This window comes from Rhea americana, unplaced genomic scaffold, assembly GCF_003343005.1.
Source record: "Rhea americana isolate MKP2758 unplaced genomic scaffold, rheAme1 scaffold_89, whole genome shotgun sequence".
Taxonomy (NCBI): Eukaryota; Metazoa; Chordata; class Aves; order Rheiformes; family Rheidae; genus Rhea; species Rhea americana.
The window spans coordinates 3,495,147-3,522,658 of record NW_028187077.1 but is presented as its reverse complement, the minus strand read 5'-3'; positions in this window follow the sequence as shown (position 1 = coordinate 3,522,658).

Below are 27,512 nucleotides of genomic sequence, written 5' to 3'. Positions count from 1 at the left end.
AAACTGCAGAAGTTGCTGTCAACTGAGTACAAAATAAGAATGAAATGTATAAGGAAAAAGGATATAGCACTAGCATTCAAGCTTATGACAAAGCAATTAAATAAAGAAGAAATTGGTTTTATTCTGCAGCGGTTTGAAGATCATACAAATGAGACTACAACACTAGACAGAAAATCTCAGAATGCTGATGAGAAACCAGAAAACAAACAGGTGTTGCCTCTGCTCTTCCTCCAACCTGTGCAAAAGATGCCCTAAAACGTATCAGATGATAAAGATACTTAGCAAATCTAAATCACATATATAATTACAAGGCAAAGTGCTGCCTGCAGCTTCCCAAATGAATGGAGAAGTTCACACTCATTTACATGTACTCAGTCTTAAACATCTGGAACATCTATGAAGTAGCAATGAAGGATTTTTTCCCTCTGCATCAAAGCATTTGTCTTTCTTCACCACCTCACGGGGTAGATATTGCTCACCTCACACTGGACATCTTGCCTAGGAAGCTTTTTCTCCTCCATTCTTTGGCTTCTCTTTAGTATATTAATTAGTCCAATATTGCAAGRACAAAAGCAGTAACAAGAAGGAACCCTTGTACATTCCACATTACAAAACACCAAGATTAACAAAATATCTTGTAATGATTTTTGCAGTTAGTCTCTATTCCCATTCTTTGTCACATCAAATTCCCTGTGTCCATTATTCCTACAGCATATTTCCTCTCCTATTTTTTCTGTTGTCTTTAGTAGCAGTATATTTACATACAGCTTGCATATAATACAAAATCTGCTTCTTAATAAACTGTTAAATGAAATTCTGTGGTTTTTCATACTCATTCAAACAGTATATTCTAAACTGAGCAATATGAGTAACTATCTCTACTAAATAACGTGAAAGAACAGCAGAAAAGAGTGTTATCAACCTAAAAAGAAGTACAGTTACTGGGCCTATGCTACAACTGTTTGCTGTCCTTCCATTAATACATTTTCTTTCTTAATAAGAAATTCCAGAAAATCTCACTTGATAATACACTTATAATTGGCTCCTAAGTACCCCCAATACCACTAACAAGCAAGCTAATTAGCAAAAAAACTTATACATATTTGTCTTACTAAACTCTAATACATCACCAAGCCTAATGTAAAGATATATTCTAGGCTTAATCATGAGTGGCAGTCCTCAGAGAGAGGAMAATTTAACAGCACAAAATGGAAAAAAACAATTTGTGGCATTTTTTGCRGCAAAATGAGGCTCAAGCAAAGACTATGTAAATAACAATCGCTGAGGTATATTTCTAATTTTCCTATTAATACTAAAAAAGAGCTGTCCATTTTTGATCCTGTCTAGTGAGTTCAAAATAGAAGYAAGACCATGTGAAGTTTTATTCAGACCTTTCTTTAAGCTGTAAAAGAGCTTTATTGTACAGGCATTCTAGAATGATTAGCCTTATGCAAGAAAAACACCCAACAGCAGCAAGCAATTATGCACATGCATTTGTACTGTAGAAGTTAAAGGTTTATTATGCGTTCAGACATCTAAAATAGTGCTCCAGTACAGAGCTAGCCAATTCCTGTAAAATTTTGCATTTCACATTTAATCTATTCCTATAATTTAATCGTGATAGTCTTACGCATTATACTAAGGTTGAATAAGTGTGTAATTATCTGAATGCAAGATTTTTATGCATGAGATAATTACAGTGCTATGGGCTATCCTCACAATATAGACAAGGATAGATGAACCAATTAATTTTTTTTACTGTTCACGCAACTCTTCCATATTCCTGAGTAAATATAAGATAATACACAGACTATCATATTTATATGATTTTAGATGGCAAGTACTTTCTATCTACAAAGGGAGTTCACGTCTTGAATTTCACAACAGTCTGTGAATGTTACAGTAGTTCAATGGGAAATGAACTGAAAGTTTTTGCAAAAATGAAAATTTGAGTCATAAAAACTTTAAAAACTGATAATTCAGCACAATTAGGTTTACAGATCACAAGATTTATTTGCACGGAAAGTTATCAGTGAACCATGAATGCACCTTTTCTATTGTCTGACCTTGAGTTCCTTTCTCATAGCATTCTTCCACTACTCGTACAAAATACTGGAACTGAAATGCTCACTGACAGTCAAGGCAAGACCTTCAAGGCAAGACTTACGTAATTTCTGTATCAAGGACTGGAATCTGCTTCAAAGCAGCGGCACTGCCTGAGTATTTAACACTACCTAACCCTTTGTAAGTAGGCTTATCAAAAAAATAAGTAATGAAAAGGGGGAATTTCTGTGAAAGACAGCATTTTCAATACCTGATGGAAACAAACACAAAGATAGAAGAATGAGGCCAAACTACTCAGCCACAGACATTTATGCACACGCAGAGTCACAGGCTCTCTCCTCACTGTCTCCTCTGGGCAAAGAGCTGAGCTAGGTGGCAAGGATATTCCGCTGTAGTTGTATCAAAAATCACAAAACAGGCTGTGTTTCCTTTTCCTATTTCCCTTGCTCAGCTAGAACATCTGAGCTTGACTAGAAGAAGATAGCTGCAAAAGGGAGAAACAATTCTTCCTGGGAGCCTGTGCTGATATGAAGAGCACGCACTCAGGAGAAAAACATCCTGGCAATACCCAGAACTCTAAAGCTTTAATAATCGAAACATCGAAACTCCTACGACGGGACGTAGGAGTTCCCCTGCTAAATGTAGRGCAGGGGTTGTAGAATTTTTCTCAYTTCATTTCAGAAGAAAGTTGAAGCTTAAATTTTTTTTAAAAAATAAAGGGTGACCTAGGATTTGTGTAACTCACACTGAATTTCCTGGTCTAAGGTARGCACAGCAGGGATCTGAACGCATAATTTCTACCTCCAAATAAGTATCCTGTCTTTACTCTCTGACAAGAGCTTCCTTTAATAAGCAAAATAAATAAGTAAAATGTTTAGATCACACTATGTAGAACCTGTTTTGGTGGTATAGGAGTCATATAGGGGATGAACTTCCARCCATTGCTTAGCTAATAGTACTACTTGCTAGTACATTACTGTCACCTTCAAGTGGGTCAAGGGCTGCCACAGTCCTTTACCTCTGGCAGTCTGCCAGTAAGCAGAGGTTTTAATTTATAGGTAATGATTGCCTTGATATTTCAGTTCCCTTACAGGCACTATTACCACCTCTGCTAACTTTGGATTTAGCACCAGTCATAAAAAAGCTGTCCTACTGCAGTTCTGGAATTATATGGTCATGGAGCATGCATCTTTAGCAAATTCACCACACTATACAACATGGGCTTCAGGACACAGTTTAAGGGAGCAAGTGTCACATGACATTTCTGGGCTCACTTCCCCCCCCCCCCCCCCCCCCCCCCCCCCCCCCCCCCCCCCCCGTTCTCTCTACTTAGGACTCTTTTTTGCCTACTTCTATTCACTGGAAGGAGTAGTATTGTTCCAGCTATTTCCATTCTACACCATCATATTTGTTAAGAATGCACAAAAAGCTCACAAAGCTCCAATTTTTGCAGCATTTCAGAATGACAGTTCTTCTTACCTGACAAGAACTATGGAGCAAAAACCTGCAATACCGATTGTCTAATTCAGGATATATGTATGAGCATGACCATAACTGCACCCGCACAGCAGGGACTAAAGAAAACAGGTGAAAAAAAGAACTTTATGGCTGACAGTAACTGAGACAAAGATTCAGGCAGTTAAGCCCAAAAACAACCATTTCAGCATCAATAGTAATGGTGGAACATTAAAAGCCATTAAGTTGTTCTACACTTCTGAGTTGTTTTACCTTCTCTGTGTTATTGGTTAGCAAAGACTGCCTTTCTAGTCACACAAATGACCTGTATAGCAAATATGCAGTTATTATTACTCTTTGCTTTGTTGCTTTACACATTTATGCAGAAGCAAATCTTAAAACCAGGCATGAGACATCAATATTTTCCATGTTTGTGCATAGTGATATCTATGCTCATGCATCACCAAGAACCTGATTGAGGCATAAATTTCAAAAAAAAAAAAATAGTGTTCAACTTCTTTAAAAACCAAAAATCATAAAAATAATGTAGTGCTGTAGTGGGAAGGTCATTCCCATTTGTGCTAAAGAAACAATGAGCATTCATTAAAGAAGCAAGCAAGCCTGTTACATGGCAGTGGCCTGTATTTGTTGTTCAAATATTAAATAATAAAATGTTAGACAGCTTTCCATTTCATATCGGTAGTAAGCTTCACTAGCTATGGTCAATAAAAAAAAACAACAGAGGAATTCAAATAATGTCCTGAAACTGCACTATTTTACTTGAATGCGCTTGTGAAGCAGTGGGGCTTCTGTTTTTTTTTAATCAAATTTCATTTCCAAGCAATAATTTTAATAGCTACTTTAAACCAATTCCACTCCCTTAAGGGATGTTGGACTCTGATAAAAACAGAACCATGAATTTGTTTTCCTATACAACAGAAACATGCTTTAGTAATAGCAATTCCTTTTATTAGCATCCCGCTGCTCAGTTTATTAAGGAAGAAAAAAAAAGAAAAAAAAAAGAGTTCTGCCAACAGATAAGGAAAACAATTAGCCTTTGACACATCATGACGAAGAGAAAAATTAACCATCTCCTTGTCAGCGAAGGACAAGTGAGTATGGGGAGCTAGCCCATTTTGAATACACTCAATAAATTTTTTTTTTTCCTATGCAGAGGCCAGGGCAGGTACCGCTGCAGTGAGGTCCTAATACAGGAAAGGGCCTGGTGCAYAGCAGGGGCAGGCAGTGGATTGCACAGAAGTAAAACCAGCTGCGTTTTCTGGGGGAACTTAAGCACCACTGGTATTCACAAGCGTTATATATTATTATGAACAGAAAGAAATCAGTTATCACTCACAYTGTACAGAGACACAATGGAAAATTAAGCGATATAGACAGCAGGAGCCACAGTGACCAGTGTAATTTGACAGGTCTTCACAGAACTATATGCTATATATTTATATATATATATTTACATGTATATATGTGTGTATATGTATATGTACTATGACAGGGAGACAGGAGGAGGTTATTCCTCTCAGTGTAACTGTATCACAAAAAGGGGAGAAATGGAGACTCAGGAGAGCTCTGACCTGGTCTCCAAATCCCCTCACATGGCGGCAYTGCTGTCGCCCTTGTCATGTCAGTCCCAGCAGCACCAGCAGCACCACTGCATGCCCACGACATGGCGCCCGAGGAGGGGTGTGCGAGCGGGGCCTGTGAGGAGCCGCCAGCGGCRCAGAGAAGCTTCCAGAAGGGGGCAGGGCACTGCCCCCCCCCCCGCCTCGGCCGAGGTAAAGGGCGATGGTGAAAGCCCTGAGGGTGGTGGTAGTGCTTAGAGCCCTTTGGGGTCTGTTGTCTGCTCGCTTCTTTTTCTCCCCCTCCCCCCCTTTTTTTTCTCCTGGATTTGAAACCTTTCTAGGATGCTTATGACAGAGAAAAGGTCCAGGCAGATTTCCCCTGCCCGGGAGCCATGTTGCTGCACGGTGCCCTGCGCCACCCTCTGACATGGCTGCCGCTGCTGTGGGGCATGAGGTAGACAAGGTGCCCTCCGAACGTCTCCACTTAATACAAATGCCAAAGTGGACTTCTCTAAATGCTTTCACATGTAATTTTAGAGAGATGTTTCTGATGTGCCTTCAGTAGTGGATAGGTCAATGAGAAAAACTCTTCTCACGCCCCATGCTTCACTGTTGGCCAAGCTGTGCGGCCAAGTACYGGGCAGAAGAGGGCCATCAGTACACCAGGCTGTCCAAGTCCAACAGTTCTTGGTCATCCAGGTATGCTTTTAGCAACATAACTTGTTTTAGTTCACCCTCAGTGTGAAATCCAATACTTCAATCTCAAAGATGTCTAGGCTAAGTCATGCTTCATAACTGAAACAAGCTAGTAGTAAATGAATAATTATGGTATAGTTCAGTTTTGATGATCAGTCATTTATTAAGCCTGTATGATTTGATTGTCTTGGATTGTATCCAATTTTGAAGTATAGAGACCCCAAAACATTCAGCTGAGCAAGACTGTGCATAGAGGCAGTTTGATTTAAAAAAATATGCTACGACTGCATTGGAGTTTTGACTATAGATAATTTTTGAGGYTCAGTGAGGAAACATCACAACAGCTTTGGAATGAAGTTAAAGGATTCATTTATATAATGCATGTGATTGCTTATTCTGAGGTTTTTTTTTTTTTAATATATAAAGCAAATTATATTTAAAAATGCAAAATATATTCAAAAAAATATGAAGAAATGGCCAAAATTGGAATGTATTCACTTCAAATCTGGTATCCTATCTCTAACACTGAATGCTAGTTTATGCGGTGTTTACTTTAGAAGTAACTTAAGGAATGCTTCTTTTAGTACATCATTTGTTGAGTCTCCTGCRCATTTAAAGATTCATTTATACTTASAAGTCTGGATGATGRTATAAACTTTCTTAGAAGTGACTTACAAATGTTCTTACCTAAGGAAACTATAATTGTTCTCATTTCAGTCTGAACCTCTTAGCAGTCTGCATTGGCCTAAAGGATCCAGTGATGCTTTGTTGCAGAATCTCATGGTATCTTACCTTTAACAAAATGCAAGGAATGAGCTGACAGTGTGCCTTCTTTTTAATATTCTTTTGTTTGTCCACTTATTTTCCTACAGTTTGGCAAACCCGTTCATTTTGTTTCAGTCTGGCAGCTCTTCATGTATTTAAATATGTCTGTTCTTATATCTGATTGCTTCCTAAATTTTTTCGTGTTTATATTTTACCCACTATATTCTGCAGTTGTGATTTTTCCAGATTCAGCCACACTCATTTTCACTCTTCACAGAAATACTTCATTTTATGATTATTGCCAACCAGATGTCTTTGTCTGACCTAAGCATTTCTCAGCACCTGTTATATTCCCAGAGTAATAAAAATAGTATCTCAGTAAATTTGATAAATGTTTGTTCCCAATAATCAGTTTTCATGTTAGCTAAGATGGAGCTTATATTATTTTGTAGATTCTTTTCACTCAAGAATTTTCTTTATGTCTAAATAAATTTAAATTGTTCTTTATACTGTCTTTTCACAACCACGGTGAGTTTTTGGTCAGAGTTCAAAAGAAGAAACAAAATGACATAACCACATTTAAGTCAGAGAATTTTAAAACACTGGAAAATATTCCATCTAGTCAATGCTGAACACAAAACTAGAAACCTTTTATAAATAGTTTTAGATTTCAATGTCCTTTAGAATTGAAAATGACCTTTCTGAGGCAGAAGTGAAGTTACTGTTAAACTCCAAGAAATGGTTTAGATATGGCAATCGTACTTTCTTGTTTTTTCTTTGATAACGTTGCCCCAGTGTTTGTAATACTTCTTAAAATCAAAATGCCTGAGAATGCATCCATAAAAGGCAGGGTGTCTAAACAAGTGGTAAATTTAAAGGCATATTTAGAATTCAGATTTGAGTTGAAAATGCCTTCTCAGAGTGGCCCTAAAGTGACAGATCAATGTATCTAATAGCAGATACATGTAACTGTTTAATAAGTGTAAAACTTTCATGGTAGCTAAGGTATCATTTTTCCTTATTTATGTCACTAACATGGGAAACACAGCTGGAAATATCATTGTACGAGTATGAGAAGCTTTTATCTAGTCATTTAAACAATTTAATGTTACTATGTGCTGATGTAACTGTGAAATGTGTTCTTTTTGCATTCTTAATTAGTATAGAACAGATGGTGAGGCTCCTAGTTTAAAACAACAAGCCTATTTAAAAAAACTGGTGATTCTTCACTGTTAAAGAAGTTTACTGCAGTGTATGTGTGGGAAGAAAATGAGATTTCTTGTTTGCATGCTGCTATCATAGCATTCTAAATAACTTCAGTGTATTTTCAGTTACTGAGAAAGGTAACTAAAAGCTTCTTACTGGTTTTGAACAATTCCCAGGGAAGAAGTTAAGTAGTCAAGCGTATGATTTTCATCTAATTACAAGGGGAGAATCTCATGACATTTGTAGTACAGAATACCATGAGCAGTGAGTACAAGTTAACAAACTTAAATTTCAGATATATTACATTGATTGTAGCTACATTGAGACACTTTTTGTTTTTATGTTTTTTCCTACAAAACAAATCCTATTGAAAGATGAGATTTTCTTCAGTTCACATAAAAATAAAATTTTATTTACCTTTTTGAATATAGATTTTTTACTCTCTTTCTTTACAGTCAGGCTAACTCCTTTAAATGACTTACTTGACAGGAACTGACTTGGTACCAAAAACTACACACTTTCAATAGATATTTAAAAAACTGGCATTGTCAGGTGGTTCATAAATGTTAACTTGGACTTTATAGTTTAGCTTCTGCCAGTTCCTCTGAAGTGAACAATTGTCCTGTAACAGAATGCCTCATTTAAATGAGTGATCTGTTTTTCTAGTATATATTGGTCTTTCTAATTTTCTTTGATTCAGACAATTGAAAAATATTTAGGAATTATGTTACTGTTGCCTTTTTTTTTTTTTTTTTTAANTTTTTTTTTTTTTTTTAATCAAGGCATCTAGTGGGAGAGTGTGAAATTTTATGCAAGACTGCTTTCACAGGAGATTACTACCATAGACAGATGGATTTTTCATTACCTGCTATAATGGACTACAAATTTACAAGAGCAATAGTAACAACACATTGTATCTTCAAATTTAGGGGCCAGTCCACCTGTAAGAAAATTGTTTTTCAGCCAGATGTTCTCTCAGATTGAGGCCAAGAGAAGACAACTTTCAGATAAAGTTAGTGTAATGTGGAAAATGTAATGATATTGAGCTATTTATAATTCACTGACATGAGCTCAAAGTATCTATTTCAATTTATTATTTTGACTGTCTGGCTTATTTAGTTCATTGCTGTGACATAGGTCCAAGCTTTTCATCTCACCAGAGACAAAATCCTAGTAGAGGGATCCTCTGTAGGTCCTCCTCTTTCTCAGTCATGCAGCTAGACTTACATATTCAGCTTAGTATGTATCTCTTTGTAGACTGTGTATATGGCTCAGAAARTTAGGTTTGGACAAGATAGGATAGGATGCAGTGTGTTCAGGCTTTGTATCAATGCAGTGTAATCAATCAATGGGAACTGGAATGAGAAATCAGCCTTCATGACTAGCCAAGATGTTTGAAGCCAGCAAAAAGTTCTTTGAGAATGAATTTGGCATCATGAAACCGGTACATATCTCATGAACAAAGCCTGAAAATATAAGAAAGTCGATTTTTACATTTTACATAACATTTAAAAAGCAGGCCTCCTAAAAGTGAAAAGAAAAGAACGTTAGATTAAACTGGTGGGAATAATTGACTTAAAGTACAAAAGAAAAAAAAAAACCCGCAAACCACCTAATTCACTTTGGGATTTACATGATAGTTAATTATAGAACATGATTTTTCACTGAATAGATACATTTGTTTCTTCACTGTAAAACACTGTGCAGCTTCATTAGTTTAGTCTTTCCAGGCTAACAACTATACTAGGACTCAGGAGACTTCTGTTCCTAGCTTTTTACTTCTGAGTAGTTATTCTGGTAGAATAAAATAGAAAAGAAGTGTTGGGACTGAAAAAACATTGTTTCTTCACCTCTCCTCATGAATATAATAAAAAGAGCAGAATACGTTGAAAGTGTAAGAAAGAGTCAAAAGGAAGAAAAGGAAACAGAACTCAGACGTTTTGAGAAATACCACATCATTTTTAAATATGAAAGTCTGTTACCCACGAAGGGCTGTTAAAACTATATAAGTCGTTCATGAATAAAAAGCTTTTATTGCAGGTAGAGCAATCAGACCATCAKTCACACAGAGATAGTTTGGTTCTGTATGTACAGAACTACTTGACTGATTAATTAGGTAGAAAYGGACAGTTCTTGCAAATATTTAACCATCCTCTAGAAGAGAAAACTGGAGATAAAATTACAACAAGCATATTTCTTCATTCATTGCAGAGAGTTGTATGATGTAAAAATATAAAATACTTCTGGTTGTGAAGTTTGGTTCTGCATTAGTCTTTTGATTGCTCATTAACACTTCTATAAAGTCATATCAGTATATTTCTTACACTGTCATACCATTTCTGTGCTCGTCTTCCTTTTCAACAGTCCTGTACTGGAAGAAAGGATTTCTACATAAATGATGGTCCTCCCAGTTGAGAGCCTGGAAGCATCAGTTCCAGACATGTCCTTTTTAAAATGTCATTTCTTTTCTCTGCTTGCTGTGTATCTGGCTTCAACCCTGCCTTAATCAATGCTTCTTAACAAAGCTAGAAGTAATAAGTAACTTCAGGGCTTGGGTCTTCAGGCTGCGTCTGAACATCTCCCTGAACTGCATTTTTATGATGTTTTATTCCATCAGAACTAAATGAAGTAAATTTGTGATGAAATACCAGATCATTTAGGTAAACATAAAATCTAGAAAAGAAAATTAGTGAAAATGCAAGCAAGTTGTCTTTTAAATTATTAAATTAAATTCTATATTCAAGTATTTATAATACTTGTTATATGTAGCTTCAAAATTATTATGTACTGCCTATACCCTGCAATTCATTAAACTGTTGTCAAATTCAGTATTCCAATGAATGGGATTTTAATAAATAAGTAACTTCTTTTTGTCCCCAAAATGTATGCAACAAAAAGACTCATTCCTTATATAAAATACACAAAATAGAGTGGTCTAATATGGATGAGGCTTTCAGGTATTTAGATGTTTCAGTTTTTTGTTCAGTTCTGGGGAGGTTTTTGGAGGACTCTTGTTTCCTGGGAAATATTATGGACTTGATACTCTTCCTTTCCTCTATTTGTAGTATAATTCATCTGTTGCAATGTGATCTGCTTGTTTCAATATGAAAAACTGTAGGTATTAAATTGGAGATGATTTTTCAGATATAGGTGGTTTACACAAGTTTTGCCGTTCTAAGCAGAGCAATGGCAYACAGAAAAGTATCCTGGTATGCTGGTCAGTCAGAGTCAAGATGCTTAACAGAGACCTGCTTCATTTAGATGGAAAAAAAATTGCCATCATTATGCAACATAATCCTTGGGACAGCTTAGCAATGAGTTCCGACTTGTTCATGCCAGAATCAATATTCATCTTCCTCATCTAGGCATATGTTATTTTAGAAATTAATAGCTCTGTTTAAAATAACTATAATCAATGAACTAAAACTAAAAATATTCAAGCAGTCTCTGCGATTTTTCTATGCTATTTTGGCAATGTGTATGTAGTTCTGTGTACCTATAGATCTGTCTTGTGGATTGTATCATCAGTCCTTTTGGAAGTGTACCTTAGGCATGAGTCTGCTCACTGAGTGTGTCACTATTTTCTAATAATCATCACTTGTATATCTTGAATAAAATTATATTTAAGCATTTTCCAGTTCTTACAGTGTTTAAAGAGAGCTTATGTTTTGATTGGATTTTTCATTGTTCCTGTCTGCTACTCTAGATACTTGATTTATTTTCTGTAGAGTAGCAGTGATTAATGCAAGCTCAGAGCTGAAGGGTTAAAAAGAGACATTTACAGTGTGTCTGAGTCCTAACTGATGAGAATTGCGTATGAATATCTGTGTCACCTGCTGCAAACAGCTGTTGGCAGACCTCTTCCAAGGTGTAGTTACCTACATCTGGCCCTCAGCTCGGACTCCTTTTTTTCCTTCTCTTCTTTTAGTATATATCAACATTTCTATGTGGCCATCATCTCATATGTATTCTCTAGTACTTTCTGACATAAATGCAGTTCTCATTATTTCTTTCCCTACTGTGACACATTCAGTCAGCCTACAGTTTTAGGTATCACCTAGTTAATTAGAGCACTGAGAATTTCTTTGTCCATTGCTGGACCAGACCGAACCATCCTGGTCATGGCTTACTTGAAAAGGTCAGCTAACTGAAATTGAGTTGTCTAGGTGAGCCTGCTATCTTAGTAAGTGTGGCATTAACAAATTCTAACACTTTGTTGCAGAGTATTTGTTATAAAATGACATCTGAAGTCTTCTATATTTCAACAAATACTGAAAATACATGTTGCTTTTGAAATCAGGGGATGATACTGAATTTAATATTTGTTCAAAAGTATTCAATGCAATTTACGTTGACAAGTAAAAAGAATGAATAATATATGTATATCATCCATTAATAATCATCTATCCATTTAAAAGTTTCATCCTAATGCATTCTAGAAATCTACAAATTAATTATGCAAAACTCTGAATGAATATAAAATTGAAATGCTTAAGAATTTAAATGATGCAATTAAAAGCTATTGCATGTAACTCAAAGTTATTTTCTTCTAATACTTCATGATCAATCTTAATATCACTATTTAGGAATGTATCGGCTCTTATATCTTGTCAAAATATTGGAAGTTTGAGCAGTGGCTGAATTTCTGTTATCTGATTATGCTATATTATTTCCAGGCTGAAGTTTAGAATCTTTATTGAAACAGAAGTTGCATTTCTAAGGATGGATTACAATGTTCATCAAAATTAGGAGAAAGAGAACAAAAAAATTAGATCTGATATAAAAGTATACTTGTGGTACATTAGTACCACAATGGGAGTGCTCCTCCCAAAGAGTCAGAAATTTCATGTTGACTAGGTACCTACCTCTCCTTTTATTACAACTGTTTTCTGTCTCTGCCTTGCTTCAGACAATACACAGGAAAAAGTTGAAAAGCAATTTTTGAAAAAATAATTCACTTTGGATATGAAGAAGTAAATATCAGTTCATACATAATACAGAAAAAGCTTTTGAGTGTTTGAAGGGAAGTAGTTGGGCAGGTCAGTTGGTCTGAAAATGCAAAAGCAATAGAGTATGATAGGAAGACTAATTATGACACTATCATCCTAGAGGATACTCAACTTCATGGAGGAATACTCTTTAAGGGCCAGGAAATTTTCAGTTTGCCTATTTCTGTTGGCCATAATAATATTYATATTTTTTACTAGGTCAAGCATTTTGATCAAGGACAAATTACTATGGTTAGTCATTTCTTACTTAAATACCAATAAAAAATTCAGAACTACAAGACTCATAAGGAGCTGCCATCAATCAAAATGTGCATTCTCTGTATTTCTGTAGCACACAAAAAATATTCTTTGCTGAAGGGTTATAGATGCATATTCTTCGGGGCATGACAGTTAATACGTTTTTAAAAAATGTGCACAATTCCCAAATAGCAAGATCTATCTATAATTAGAAGTCTTCTTCCAAAATCTGTTTGTTCTTTAAACATATGCAGGTTGAATGCTTCAGGGTCAAGGGAGGCAGCTCTATTCTCAGCTACATACCTTCTTCCCTTCAGGATTACACTGTACAAGCATCTACCTGGAAATCCAGAATCTGACTGAGGATTGCTTTTTCCGTTGAAAAGATTATTGCAGTAGTTCTGCTGTTCTTCAGCTCAGTGGCTCACTTTCTGTTTTTTATGGGAGTGAGATAGTATTACAACTTTCCACCCAGCTTTCTAGCATGAACTGATGCTAGTAATGGCAGAAACCTGTTACCTTAATAAATCACCCTTATTTGTTGAACAAAATTGAAGTTGTAATTGAGCTTTCTGAAATCAAGGTGTCTAGACAAAACAACAAAACATGAAAGAAAAAATCAGATAAAGACATATAGTAAGATAGGCAAGGTTGAAATAGTTTTAGTAGAAACATCTGAGGATACTACGATTTGAACATTAAAACACTAGGGAGAATGATTTGTTGGTGGTGAAATTATTGAAACATCGATTTCTGAAGAACAACTGGAATATATTTTTTAAAAAAACTTGAGAGAAGGAATATCAGTCTTCTAAAAACCGTTTTTTTTCTGTATTCTTTTACTTTTTCTCATGCAGCAATAAGGTATGTATTTTACTGTAGTAAGATTTCATACTTGGAAAATTTCAAGCCAAATTTAAACTAATGAAAAATGTAAAGACAGTTGTTTGAAAGTTAAGTTTTTTTAAACAATATGGTTTTCATCACATCACACATATTTTGTGATTGCATTATCAGGTCATAYGTTGTAAGAAAATAGTACATTAAATTACCTGCCAGAATAAACACCTGTAGCATGATGATAAACCATATATCTTGAAAAGAGATTTCCTTCCTTATTTAACTTGATTTCTTTTTGTATGTTGTTATGTAATAAACAAGGCAAACCTCTTTCTGGTAATGCTCCTTTCATTAACTTTTATGTGYTTGAATGTTACACACAATTTTGTGTTAATGGAAATTTTTATACATACACGTGTRTATATTCACACATTATATTTGTAAGACAAAATTTCGCATTTAATCAAGATTTTTACAATAATGTTGTATGTTGATGTTACTGAAGTTTGTGTATTATGTCATATTTGCATCCATTTATTTATTTTACTTCAGTTAAAAAATTTGGCTTTAATAAAATTCTCCTTTTATTCTGAAAGCATAGTAGTAAGTTCAGCAGCACTTAAAGTTTTAAGAGTTATGTTCTCGGTGATTAAAAACAGAATGTTTTCTCTTTCTCATCCTCTTTAGTGAACAACATACTGGAGCACTGAAACGTAAGAAAAAAGAAAGCCTTCCTCTAATACATGGATATTGAGTGAACGTTATAAAATGGCATTGGATTCCACTGGAAAGGTAATCAATGTTCCAAGTTCAATCATAGAAGTGAGAGGAAAAGGTTCTGCAATCTCATCACAAATCCAAGAATAAATATTTAGCTTCCTTTCCCTTATCCCCTGACACCAAGACTTTTTGAGTACAAGGCGTTAGCCTTTGCATTAGTGTATTGATCTTTTAATGTAAGGTGTAACTTGCTTCAGGGGCACTATAAATACAATATTGCAAAAACCCTACAATATCAATATTCATTTATTTTTATTGATTAGCTGCCACTTCTAAATTCTGGTCTCTGAATTAATGTATGCTAAATAACTACTTCAATTAATGAAGTTAAAATTGGCTCTAACAATCTACACATACTACAGAAATGGTTTCTATTACAAAAGTAATTATTTCTTTTCTTATAATACACAATTACATACTTAATTTGAGTTATCCTTGGAAATTTACTAGAAGGCATAAAATAACAGAAATTATTTATAAACTTTCATTATTTATAATAGCATACAAATCATTCTTACTCCAAGTCTGTTACTAAGCGTTGGAATTAGTCAGTAGGTGAATTTGACCAGTTGAACACATTCTAGAATGTGAAACTTTGGGCAAGTTTGAGATGTTGATTTTCTGGGTGACTGTTTTGGCACACAAAAAAGTACATCCATTTTGACCATTACTGTCACRCACGGATATGCAGTTAGATAAGCTGTAACACAAGGCAGGTGGATGCATTCGTAGGTATTTGTTCTGAAATATGGTCAGGGTGCTATCGGTGTTCTTTCTCGTTAGCCCTTTATACTTGTCCTTGTTTCTTCTCACACCACTTGTTTTTCAGTTAAAAATCCATCTCTGTATAGTTCATGTAGCATCCAATAAACCACTTAAAGTCAGTAAAGGAAAGCTRAAATATTAAGAATAAATATACGTACTCAGATAACATTAATGCAACGTTACCTCCTGTTGCTAAATGTTTAGCTCAAGAGGACAAAGTCCTAGAACTGGGAATGCACTTGAACATAGATCAGCTTTTTGGATGTTTTCTCATTTAGTAATACAATGAGACAACTCCAGATCCAAATACAACCTTTTTCCCACTCTGAATGAGCAATCTCAAAGCTCTCTGTATTTTTTAAACTAGGTCCTGTTCCATAAAGTATTTTTCCCTTTCTTCCTTTCCAACTGTTTTGATGAATAAAAAGTCAGCATTTCTGAGTTCTTCTCCACACCCTTCTGTTCAAAGTCTTCTAGTAAAAAACGAWTAAACCTCAACAGTCATAGTACCAATTCAGAAGGAGGCAAGAGAAGGACAGAGTAAGATTCTCCAAATCTTACAAAGTCTTAGGAGGAGGAGAACATCAGTAGGTCTTCAGAAGTGGCCTAGGACCCAAATACTGGTAATGTATGAGTCACTAGGGATGTATCCAAGAGGCAATTTAATACAAGTGAAAACAGGCTTTTAAAACATGCAGAGAACTGACAGAACTATATGACTAAATACAAATACTAACTGTAACACAACCATTTTCTTAGAGCTCTGTTAAAAATATAGTACATGATGGCATACTTACAGCCTAATCTTACTATTTAATTAGTTTTGAAATAGTAGTATAGTGTTTATGGCCCACTTTTATTAACAAAATGTGGATCATGGAGTTGCCATAAAATAAGCTATGATTTTTCACAACATCAAAACCGTGCATTATTTTCTTCAGAGCTCAACCCTTTGCAAGGTGAAACTGCTACTATTGATTACCCAGTAATTTCAGTTAGAGACCAAAGACACGATGTATGGGCTTTGGTTCTGGACTGGCCACTCCAGCGCAACCTTAAGCAGCTGGAGAACAATTTTATCTTCTGCTAAGGAACCACTCAACTTTATATCAGTACCAGACTTACAAAACATCCTTGATGATATAATAACTTTGACTAAATAAATGCATCCCTGTAATGCCAGATGCACTGAAAGTTTTAATCCCATTGCTGAGAACATGTTCGGCATGGTCTTCATTGAAAACTGAGACAAAGTAAGAGATGAAGCTGGAGTTAGATTCATTTCTAAAGCATTTACTCAATATATCTTTGCTAATAATTTGAGTGTTTTTGGATGAAAGAGAGATTCTTACAGGTGTTCAACTTCACTAAAATTTTAAGTTCTCACTATTTTCATTCATTTCCTAATTGGCAAATAGCCCTGGTATCTCTGTAAGGCATCTTTATCTTTTGCAATATTTCTGAATGTCTTCCTTAATCCTCTAGACTATTTTGACTAATGTAAAGCTATTTGTCTTTTAAACATATTACAGACAATTCAAGGAATCATTTTGGATGAGAATCCAGAAATTCAATTGTATATCAGTTTATTAGATGTATTGTCCTGAAGTTCTATTGGAAATGTGATAAGGCATTATCATGCAAGTTCYTTGAGACAAAGAAATAACACAGTTGCAACTAATCTTTATAACTCTATCTAGGCAAGATTCTCATGGGAGGTGTCTGAGGGAAAGACTTGGACTTAGTATACATGTGTTTATAATATTACAGTCCTTTTTGATCTCCATAGGAAAATAAACTTAGCTTTAGTAAAAAAGAAGAAAGGCTTATGTTGTCCCTATCTTTCTTGTTTATTTTCATTTTTCCTAATTATTTATAAACTTTAACTATCTTTTCTTACATTCTTAAACTTACAGCATTTTCACTTATATCGCAGTATGAACTATATTCTTTACTCTCCAATAAGGGCTAAAAATTATTCCTTGGTTTATTTATGCATTTCTAGGCATCAGTGGTAAACATGAATATGGAATTTGGTATGAAATCGCTGTTTCAACTTCTATGTCCAGTGTAAAGTATAAATGTGTGTGTGTCTCTATGCCAAATAAACATGCTCATAGAACTACTTAAATTTGTTTGGATGGACAAGAATCAAAGGTCCGTGAATAGCAGTTTTGACCACAAGCTAAACTTACTGGGTGATAATTTGGAGCTCTTTCTTTCTTTTTACTTTTTATTAACTGCCCAGTTGTGAAATTAACCTGATGGATTAGGCTCTTGTTATGATTAAGGCAATCCCATTCAGTGACCTTTGTGGTTCAGCCTGGRAGTAACTGACAATAGAATTTGACTCTTATCTGTAGCTTATCTGTGTCTTGTCCTCRAAGGGCACTCATGGGAGACTTTTTTTTCCTATTTGCCTATACCCTGTCACATTCATCACTGTTGCAATAAATCTTTCTAAGTGACAGTCACCAAGTATGTGGAATGAAGCGCCTCAGGTTTTCTGTCCTGCTTGGGATTCCATCAGATGCTGCTAATGTGAACTCAGACTGCCAACAGTTTAAAAATCTATGCACTGCAACAATACACATACATACACTGAATTTTATTGAGACTGTCTCACATTCTGTGCAAATGCATTTTACCCAGTAATACTAAGTATTGACATTCAGATGTAAAAGAGAAGGAGCTATGCCCGTGATAGTAATTGGGTGCAGATACCATGCATTAAGAATTTCCATAAATAGATCGTATATTTCTGTGTGAGACTTAATCACTTAATTGGACRAGCTTTATTCAATATAATACCTAATTACATTAAGTTTCAAAATTGTTAATAGAACCTTCTGTGATATGGTCACAACCATGACCATTTATCTGTACATTTATTTATCTCATGAGGAAAAGATAGAACTAACAAAGATAAACTTCCCAAACTTATTCTCAGTCCCTCAGACAGTCTTACTAGACTTTGCTATGAGCTAACTGATGATGATATGTATCCAATTATTTTTCCTAGATCTAGTATATCTGATATAGTAGCATTTGACATTGTAGTACAGTTAAGTAGTGATGTCAGTTTCTATCGTCTAAGCATGCCCCCGCTTAACACTAATTCTCAGTAGAACAGATTTCTGGAAAATGATAACAAAATTCCAAAACAGCATATAAAATAGCTGGTGAAGTTGAACTCTCATCATTTTTATGCACTGTTAAATTATAAGAAGATGCAGGAACACTGACYTACTGAAAGTTTGTTCTGCAGAAAAAACTAAAAATAGGAATGCTCGCACAATTAGAAATTGATGTCAAGATCCTCAACTGTTTTCTGATAAGTAGTGATATCCAGGTAAGACAAAACAAGATACTAGTGTTATAAACCACTCCATGAAAATGTTGTGGGTTGCTACCTATGAATATAAGTGTCACAAATAGCAGTTTCACAAGATAAAAGCTCAAGATGGATATAGATTGAAATCTGTTATAGAAAATACACTGTCATACACSTCTGAATTCTAGAAGTGAAGGCAAATAAAAATGCCTTTGACAGACAGCAGCTACAGCTGGCTGAGGCAACTAGATCCCAAGACAGAGCACAACCAGAAGGGAAATACTTCCGTTGAACAATATTAGGCTCATGCCTAAATGACATTGAATATCTGAAAGTTTCATGTACCTATAGGCTGTGAGTAGAAAGGGAGCAGGTCCCTAAGGCTATGTCTGTGATTCAGCCTACTTTAGCATAACCCATACCTTTGATATATCCTGACTCCATGATGATGTGAAATCTCAGCTTTTCATTCTTTCCTTCCTGAACCAGAAAAAGGAAATTTAAATGCCTGAGAGCAAGGAAACTGTGGTGTGTTTTGGGCAGGTCCCAAGTCTGGACAACTGAGGACTGTCAGAGCAGGCAGCTGTCACTTCMTGAGAAAGGCCTAGGTGGCTGAACATTTTGTTATTTGAAAGAAGAAATTAGGAGTAGGGTTTTGGGTTGTGTTAGTGGGTTACCACTTAATAAGGCCTTTTGATAACACTACTTTGTTAAATGAAAATGTATCTAGAAAGTAATAAGGATTTTTGATAAGAGACTATGAGTTTAGACTCATTAAATAAAGTCACTGTATTTCTAAGAATTCTGATAAAATCTTTGTATGATCATTGTGGCCGCAATGATATAGATCTAAATATAGACATAATATAAATATGTAAATGCTATGAAATTTATAGCATATGAAACTTACAAGGGTGCCCTGAAGGTATCCCAAACATATTACAAAATACATGTAAATAAATTTGTAAAACAAACTTTTTGATTATAAAAGGGCATGTTTAAGAAAGAGTTCTTTAAAATTTACCTATAAATAATACTATTTTTACTATTTATTAGTTTAGGGTGAGTTTGTGAATATGAAAGGAATGACCAATTATTAGCATGATATTATTTCTGTAAAAATGCTTTTTTGATTTTAGTGATAAAAAGAATATTACTGCTACTTTTACATTCTTTTTACATGAGCGTGTGACTTTCTGTAGTAACACTCATGTCACTGGTCAAACCTTGCAAAAATCAGAGTTAAAAAATTTTTTACTAAATCTTATCTAATGGCTGGCMGAAAGGATGTAGAGATTCATGAGCCACTGAATGTGAAAATTGGAAACTCACTAAATATTGAATATAGTATTGTTGTTTAGCTGAGCTCAATGTGGTTACAAGTACTGAAATTCTATAATGCATTTGTGTTGATTGTTCATTTCTGTTGCATTAACCTGAAAGGAAATTTGAGGAACAATACCTTAAAGGTTTCTGAGTGACTATTGTCAGTCATTGTGTTATAGGTGAGCACATCATACAAAATCTAAATTAGACAGCCACTGAAAGATGCAGGTCACTGTCAGACTCGCACTAAGTGCTAAACCTTACTAAATAGCTGACTTTGGGAATAGGACCAACCGCATCAGTATAGTGTTGCACCTGGGCTGATGCTTCCTGATTGCTGGTGGATAGAAGAATTACCTGGATAAAACAGATCCATGCATTCCACAAGCCTATACATGCAGGTACCAACTGCTTCAGAGGAGCACTTGCAAGTCCTTTATATAACAAGCTATGTGATAACCTGTCTCAGGAAAAGTTTTCTTGTGGCTTCTGAGGCTCTATAGTCTCTGTGTATCTTGCTACTGGATATTCTTGTTACCCGCATGAATATCTAACTTCATGTCATGAAGTAGGTAGCATTAAGTGCTATTTTTAATAATGAGTTATTAGGAAGATACTTGCTTTTATCAGTTTCTTTGGCCGTTGCCTTATATTACAAGCAGACAAATCATTCACTCTTATTTATCTTAACCGTAGTTTTTTAGAGCTCCTTTATATCTGATTTTTGTTTTAGGACAGTCTAGGTGATGATACATAACTGATTATGAGTATGATGGCATTGTAATGTTTTCAGCATTATTTTTTGTCCGTAGTGGAAGGGATTGCTCTGTTATTCTTCTTAGTTATTGCTGGTATTATGAAACGAAGTAGTTTGCTGTGAATAGCTCTGACTTTTTATGCAAACCAGAACAAATATCTTTAAAATTTCTTCTGGAGAAATATATTCATTCTGAATTAATGAATCAACTGAAAATTGATTCCTACCATAGTTGGCAATGATTCACACTTTATTGGTTGAATTGTCTGACAGCACATGAAATATGTCAAGTGTCATAATGACAATCTTACCAACAATGGTTCCAGAAAATGTCCTTCTAGCAGCCTATTATTTGGTGTAAAAGTTTGGATGGAACAGAAATGAGCTATTCACTAAATGCTCTCTGGAAAACAGGGCTCTGAAGTTTGTGAACTATACTATGTCTGTCACTTCCCTGAAGTCTGTAATGAATGACAACTTAAAAATAATACTAAAGAAAAAATTGTACTATCCCACTGGTTTGAAATTCTTAAGGTGCAGAAATCAGATATGTTAGAACATTACCATTGCTCAAACGGTTGTATCTGTCATTGCTCAGTTTTGTGATTATACCCTAAAGGCTTGTTTAGAAGCAGGTGAGATGGAGACAGACTTGTGAGAAGCACATTTGAAATACAGCACCCCACTTCCCCATAATTGATTCTAGTCTTATGAACCAAACTTTGGGGATAATTTCCATCCTGGTTTCTGGAGACATACTATGAAGACTTTAGCTTCAGGTTCAAAGTGGTGTTTCTTCATTTATTGTTTGGAATAGGGAGAGTGGAGAGCTTRTAGAAAAGGTGCTGCTTTTTTCCCATGTTAAGTGTAAACTGTTAATCTGTCTTGCCATACCATAAGGAATGCCTTCAACTTACCTATAAAATACATGTAGCACAGGCTTTAGTCTGCAGTTAGTTTTAAAGTTATGCTGTGTTTTCTCTACTTGAGAGCAGAGATAGATGGTAATGAATACAGAGATTTCTGTGAGAACTTTTCTTGCAGAGGGTAAGAGGTTCACAGTGAACAAAGACCTGTTTTTGAGACTGATGATACACAAATGTCTAAGCTTAGCAAGGAACCAAACTAGACCTGGACATATGTACTAAATTAACAGATAGAAACTGGAAGCCTTGGGAAAACTTTTGAAATCTCTTCTTTTCCAAGCAACACCATTTCACTTCTTGCCCTGATCAGTTTCAACCAGCTGCACTTCCAGGAGATGATTTTGCATGGCTGGTCAAATATCTAAAGAGAGACAGGTGTTGCATCAGCTAATGTTAAGATATATGATCAAATATAATGGTGTAGTGTTGGCAGTTAAGTGTATACTATCTTGTAGTTTCTCCCAGAAGCAAGCCAATCAARCTAGGTCATTGTCTACCAGATAAGAGTCTGATCTTTTGACTTCTCAAATATCTTAGAAATGTATATGGTTATGACATCTAATATTAGGTTACATCAGTCATGCTTAGTACATTGTATGATATATTGTAATGTGACTGATGCAGCCTGATTTGCAGAGCTCTCGGTGACATATTAGCTAGAAAAATGAGAGGGGAAAAGGTCATTTCTTTAATATAAATGTAAAAGAAAGCATCTTTTTTACAAGAACAGCTGGTTTAAAGGATTATCAAGACTTGAAAATGACTATTAGATAAGATTTAGGTCAAGTGTTTGTGAGCCTTAAGAAGTAATTATATAAGAATCAATGTAAGAAAGAGTATTTTGGTAGGTAGAATCAAGGTATTCTGATATAAGAGTGTGTTCTACTTCTCTGTGTCCATTTGTTTAAACAGGCTTGCAGGCATAAGTTGGGCACAGGATGGAACAAGACTGAACTGTTGTTGAAGCAATATTGCAAAGCACAGTTCCCAACAGCTTCTACTTCAAAGAGAGCATACCTGCTCCATACCGCTAAACGGAAATACAGCCTTTTCTTGTTCCAGTAGGCTCTCTATTCGGCTGAGCACTGTGGAGAACAAAGTTCTCTCATTCTTTCCTAGAGATGTAGACCCTTTCAACTGTGTTTTGTTCCTAAATCAGAACATTCCTCTGGGCTGGTTTTAATGAGAAAACTGTCTGTTCCCTTCCACATCTCATTGAATATATACTTTTCAAATAAAATGTAGATAGATTACTTAAGCCTTTCTAATTTTCCAGATTTAATCTCCTAAAGGGAGTTTGTTCTTGAATTCATCACTGATATAGGACTTGCAGAGCTTTTATCTTGGCCCTTTTTCTTGAGCTCTGGTCATTGGCCATGTTGAATAACATAAGCATTTATTTCATTATCCTATGCCATAGTTACCTTATTTATAAAGTAGTGATAAGATGCTTCMGTTACAAAATGCTTTGAGATCTGTGGATGAACAATTTTATGTGAATTAGTTTATGTTACTGTCAGAACTGTAGTTACATTAATGAAAACACCAGTTATAGCAGCTGCCTTTAGAAATTTTTCATTTTACTTCCTGAAATCAGGTAGTTGGCTGATTGGTCTGCAAACAGCGTCATGTGCATTGACATGTCTCAGAAGGCATTGTATCTCCTGCCTGCTGCCACTCCATGTTATGATGTTTCCCGTCCCTCCTGTTCCCTGCAAATTCAGTTTTCGTGAGTCAGACAACTCTTTCTCAAACAACCTTTGAGTGATGGCTTTGTAAGCAGTTAAGTGAAATGTGCTGTGCAAAGCTTCCATGTTTTTTGTTTCTTGCTGACTGGCTGAAAGTAAGGTCATGATAAGTTTAGAGAGTTTCATATGAAGGAAATAATTAAACAAGAAAATGCATCTTCAGAAGTATAACACAATAAAATACCACCCTTAGCAATCTTCCATTTCTATCTTGCAAATTGTAATAGTTGTCATTAAAACATAATTATAAATGCATGAAAATATGTATGGCTTCCTGATCTATGCAACTCAGGCATATTACTACTGTGGTTTTACGTGAAAATGCATCAAGGTATGCTCAGAGAGCATAGAAATTAACATACGAAGGGAAATAAATTCTATTACTAGAGCCATCACAAATTGGAAGATCTCCCAGTGACACAGAGACAGAAATAGCGGCTTCAGATTCTTACTGTTGCTGCTATAAAGGCGCGTGTCCAGAGTAAGGAGTTGTGCTGTGTGCCCTTTACATTCTTTGGCTATTGATGTATTTGTATATTGGCAAAAACAATAGACTCTTTAGAAAGTTCAAAAACAGATAGAAATGGCTGCATTAACTAAGAATATTATTTACATTAACCATTTAACCAACTAAAAATTTTAGATGATAATCTGTCAGGCCAGGAATCAAAGGTTCTAAAATATCAATTACACATTTATGCACATAGGCCTGAGGCTTCATGAAGGTTGCTTTTTTGGAATGCCATTAATTTCTTATAAGTAATATAAAATGATCTAAGTTGTACTGATAAGAAAACAGGCTAACTTTTTTACTTTTTATAAGTTTATCATAACTTTGGTGTTGGAGGGGAGAGGTTGGCTTATTTTTCTTTGGTTTTAGCACATGATGTTTTGCAGTCATATAAGCTTCCATTACTGGTATGGGATCACCCTCTTGGGATCTGAGGGAGGTGCATGCTGCTGTATGCTATAATCACAATAACTTCCATTTTAAACTCTAAAATAGAATACAGGCAAGTGGGGAGGCCTACTTTGGATTATTTTCATTTTGTTGTTGTAACAGAGATTCAGCTTTATTGTATGTTAACCTTCTGCCTTTTGAGGGTTTTTGCACTGACTGTGTGGATTTGGAAAGAGTGACTATTGCTTATAATGCATCGCCTTTATTAAAACAAGCTTGATTCTTGTGTACACAGCRTACAATTTATATGTCCTAAGAAAATAATGCTAAATCAGTCTCAACAAAAAGCAGATCCATCCAGAGTTTATACTCATTCTAAAGTTAAAGTGGTATTACCAGCARAATTTGCAGAAGAATGTGTCTCATCCTATTGCAATGGCGAAAGACAAAAATGTTGTTTAGAAAGAGAGTAATGAAGCTACCAGGATGACATTGATACTAGCAATACAGTTGTATTCTCCAACAATATCTACAGATAGCATGTCTGTAATAAGAATGTAGATTTTATATTTAATTCAGAAAAATATTCAGGGCAAAATTATCTCTCTAAATACACTATACAAAATGAGTAGATGGATAAACAAAATTTTAAAAAACCTCTCCCAAATGCTTAAACAAACAAARTTACTAGAGAAGATAGAATAATCTACAACATTCAGAAATCTGTCAAATTTCCTCTAATTTTCATTGTTTGGTTTAGGCCAATCTCTAACTGTTTAATGTGGAATTAAATTTCATATCACTGCTCATTTGGTCTATACAGTGATACTTATTTCTAATCTGTCAAACTGAAAAGTTCTTTAATGTTGAAGAAGGAAGTGGAGAAAAAAATGTACTGKCAGCTTAGGATAAAAAGTAGTTTCTAAATGGATTAGTTCATATTTTTCATGAGGAATAAGAAATGCTACAAATATCTATATTAATTAAAATGCTTTTGTATTTTGGTTTGAAATACAATTCTACAAATCAGCTACACTTTTTATAAATTGTGCCATTGCTATGCCCTTGTTTGGAATCCGTGATGAGAGCGCTACCAAGAAGAAGTTTAGTCAGCGTTCTGTTCATACTTTATATACAGCCGGAGAGTTCCATTACAATGTGTATTTATCAAGCTGTCTTTAATGTATTTAAAGCATTCACTGAAATACGATACTTTTCAGAATCATCATGTATCTGAAGTGGTGATTWAAAAAAAAATGCCAAAGAGATGCATAAAACATGACCAGGACTTAKGTATGTGTCCATGCAGCCTAGAAGTGCCAGGAAATGCTAACATTTCCTTGTGACAGCAGTTGGATCAGATTTCAAAAGAAAATGCAAAGTCAAAGGAAGAAACCTAGTAAAGGGGATATTTTTTCACGCTCTTATTTAAAACCCAAAAATGCCAACTTAAAGAGTTTTTGAGTTGAGAGATCAAAAATCAAAAATCATCTGCTTTACTCTGTCCSTCTCTGAACAAGCAGTGAGCTGTATTGTTGCTTTTTTCTTCAAGAGAACTAAGTCTCGCAACAGTGCTGACTGTCATAAACCCCCTTGCTAATGTCTAGTATGAGCCTCCTTCTCTTTCCTCACTTACGATAAATGATCCTTCAGTCATCTGTTTTTCATTGCTTTTTTGTTTTCCTTTGAACTTGTCCCTTCTAACAGGACCTGCATGGACTGTTTGCAGTGAAGACTTCAAKGGGTGAATGAAGCATCTGTTTTCTGGTCATGAGTTACTATGAACTTTGATTTTTACCAATTTGTTTATACTTATTATTATTTCACATACCTCAGTTAATCAAAAACTATTTAATATGACTTGTATTGTTTTGCAATTAGCTACTTATGTTATTTAAGTTGCTAACTAAGCCTTAGAATATTGTTTCCCTTCTCTGATTAGGTAAGTCTTAGATTATAAGTAGTCTTCAAARTGACTGATGTTTTAAGTTACATTTATACAGATAGATACTGCCACTTACACTTCAGTAGAAACAAGGTTACATCAGACGGTGTAGTATTTAGAAAACAAAATATGAATAACTCAGCAAAACTATACCTTCTAAATCCCATGACAGGATTAGTAATTTTGAAATTTAAAACATATTTCTATTTATGTTCAAAAGAACACCTTCACACTGTCATTAACAACTGGCAATGTCAAACTCATTCATAAGGTTTTTTCTCTTAATATCTAGATAGCATTAATATATTTCTTCCTAGGGTTTGTCTCCTTTCATCATTAACCTGTTTAAGTTTTGTTATAGCTGGGCCCACTTACATCCAATTTGGTCATTTGTGTACAGTTTATCGCACTGGTTCTTAAGCATGTACTTAAATTTAAGCATGTTAGTAAYATTTGAAACTCAAGCAGTTAGAGGAATGGATAAGTCATTGGGAAATTCATTTGCCTAAAATTAAACATATTCTTAAATGCTGCCTGAATTACAGAATTAAGAAGTCGTGTTTTGATGTACGGCATAGAACCTTGTTAGTTAATACCTCATTTAATTCAAGTTCATAAATGTTGTAGAGGAATCTAAACCTGGAGACTTCACCTGGTTCATAAAGTTTAAGGCTAACAGGGATTCCTGTATCATCTGCTTTTACTACATAGCATGAACCCTTACATTTCAGTTAAGTTACTCACCCATGAAGGTTTATACTGTTAGATTTACAAGGATTTACAGAAAGACGTCCAAGCTTGACTTAGACATCAAAGATGGAGAACTTAGAATTGTTCTTGGTACTGTTTTTCATCACACTTGCTGTGAATGCAGTGTCCCTTATTTTCTATTTGAATTTTCTGGCTTCATCCTTTGGTGGTTCTTATGCTTCAGCAATTCTAGAGCTTTACTGTTTTCTTCTCCTAAAGGTACACWGTAATAAAGTCACTTCTGAGTATTTTTTCTAGTGAACTAAATAATTTAAAAGTTTTAAGTCTCTACAAAGCTTTTTATCAGCTCTTGAAGAAACTTTTTTTCTGCATCATGCCTAACTTCTACTTTTTTGCTAATATATGGACACCAGACCTACATGTAGTTTTGTATAGTAACATTGATGCTAAAAAAAAAAAAAAAAAAA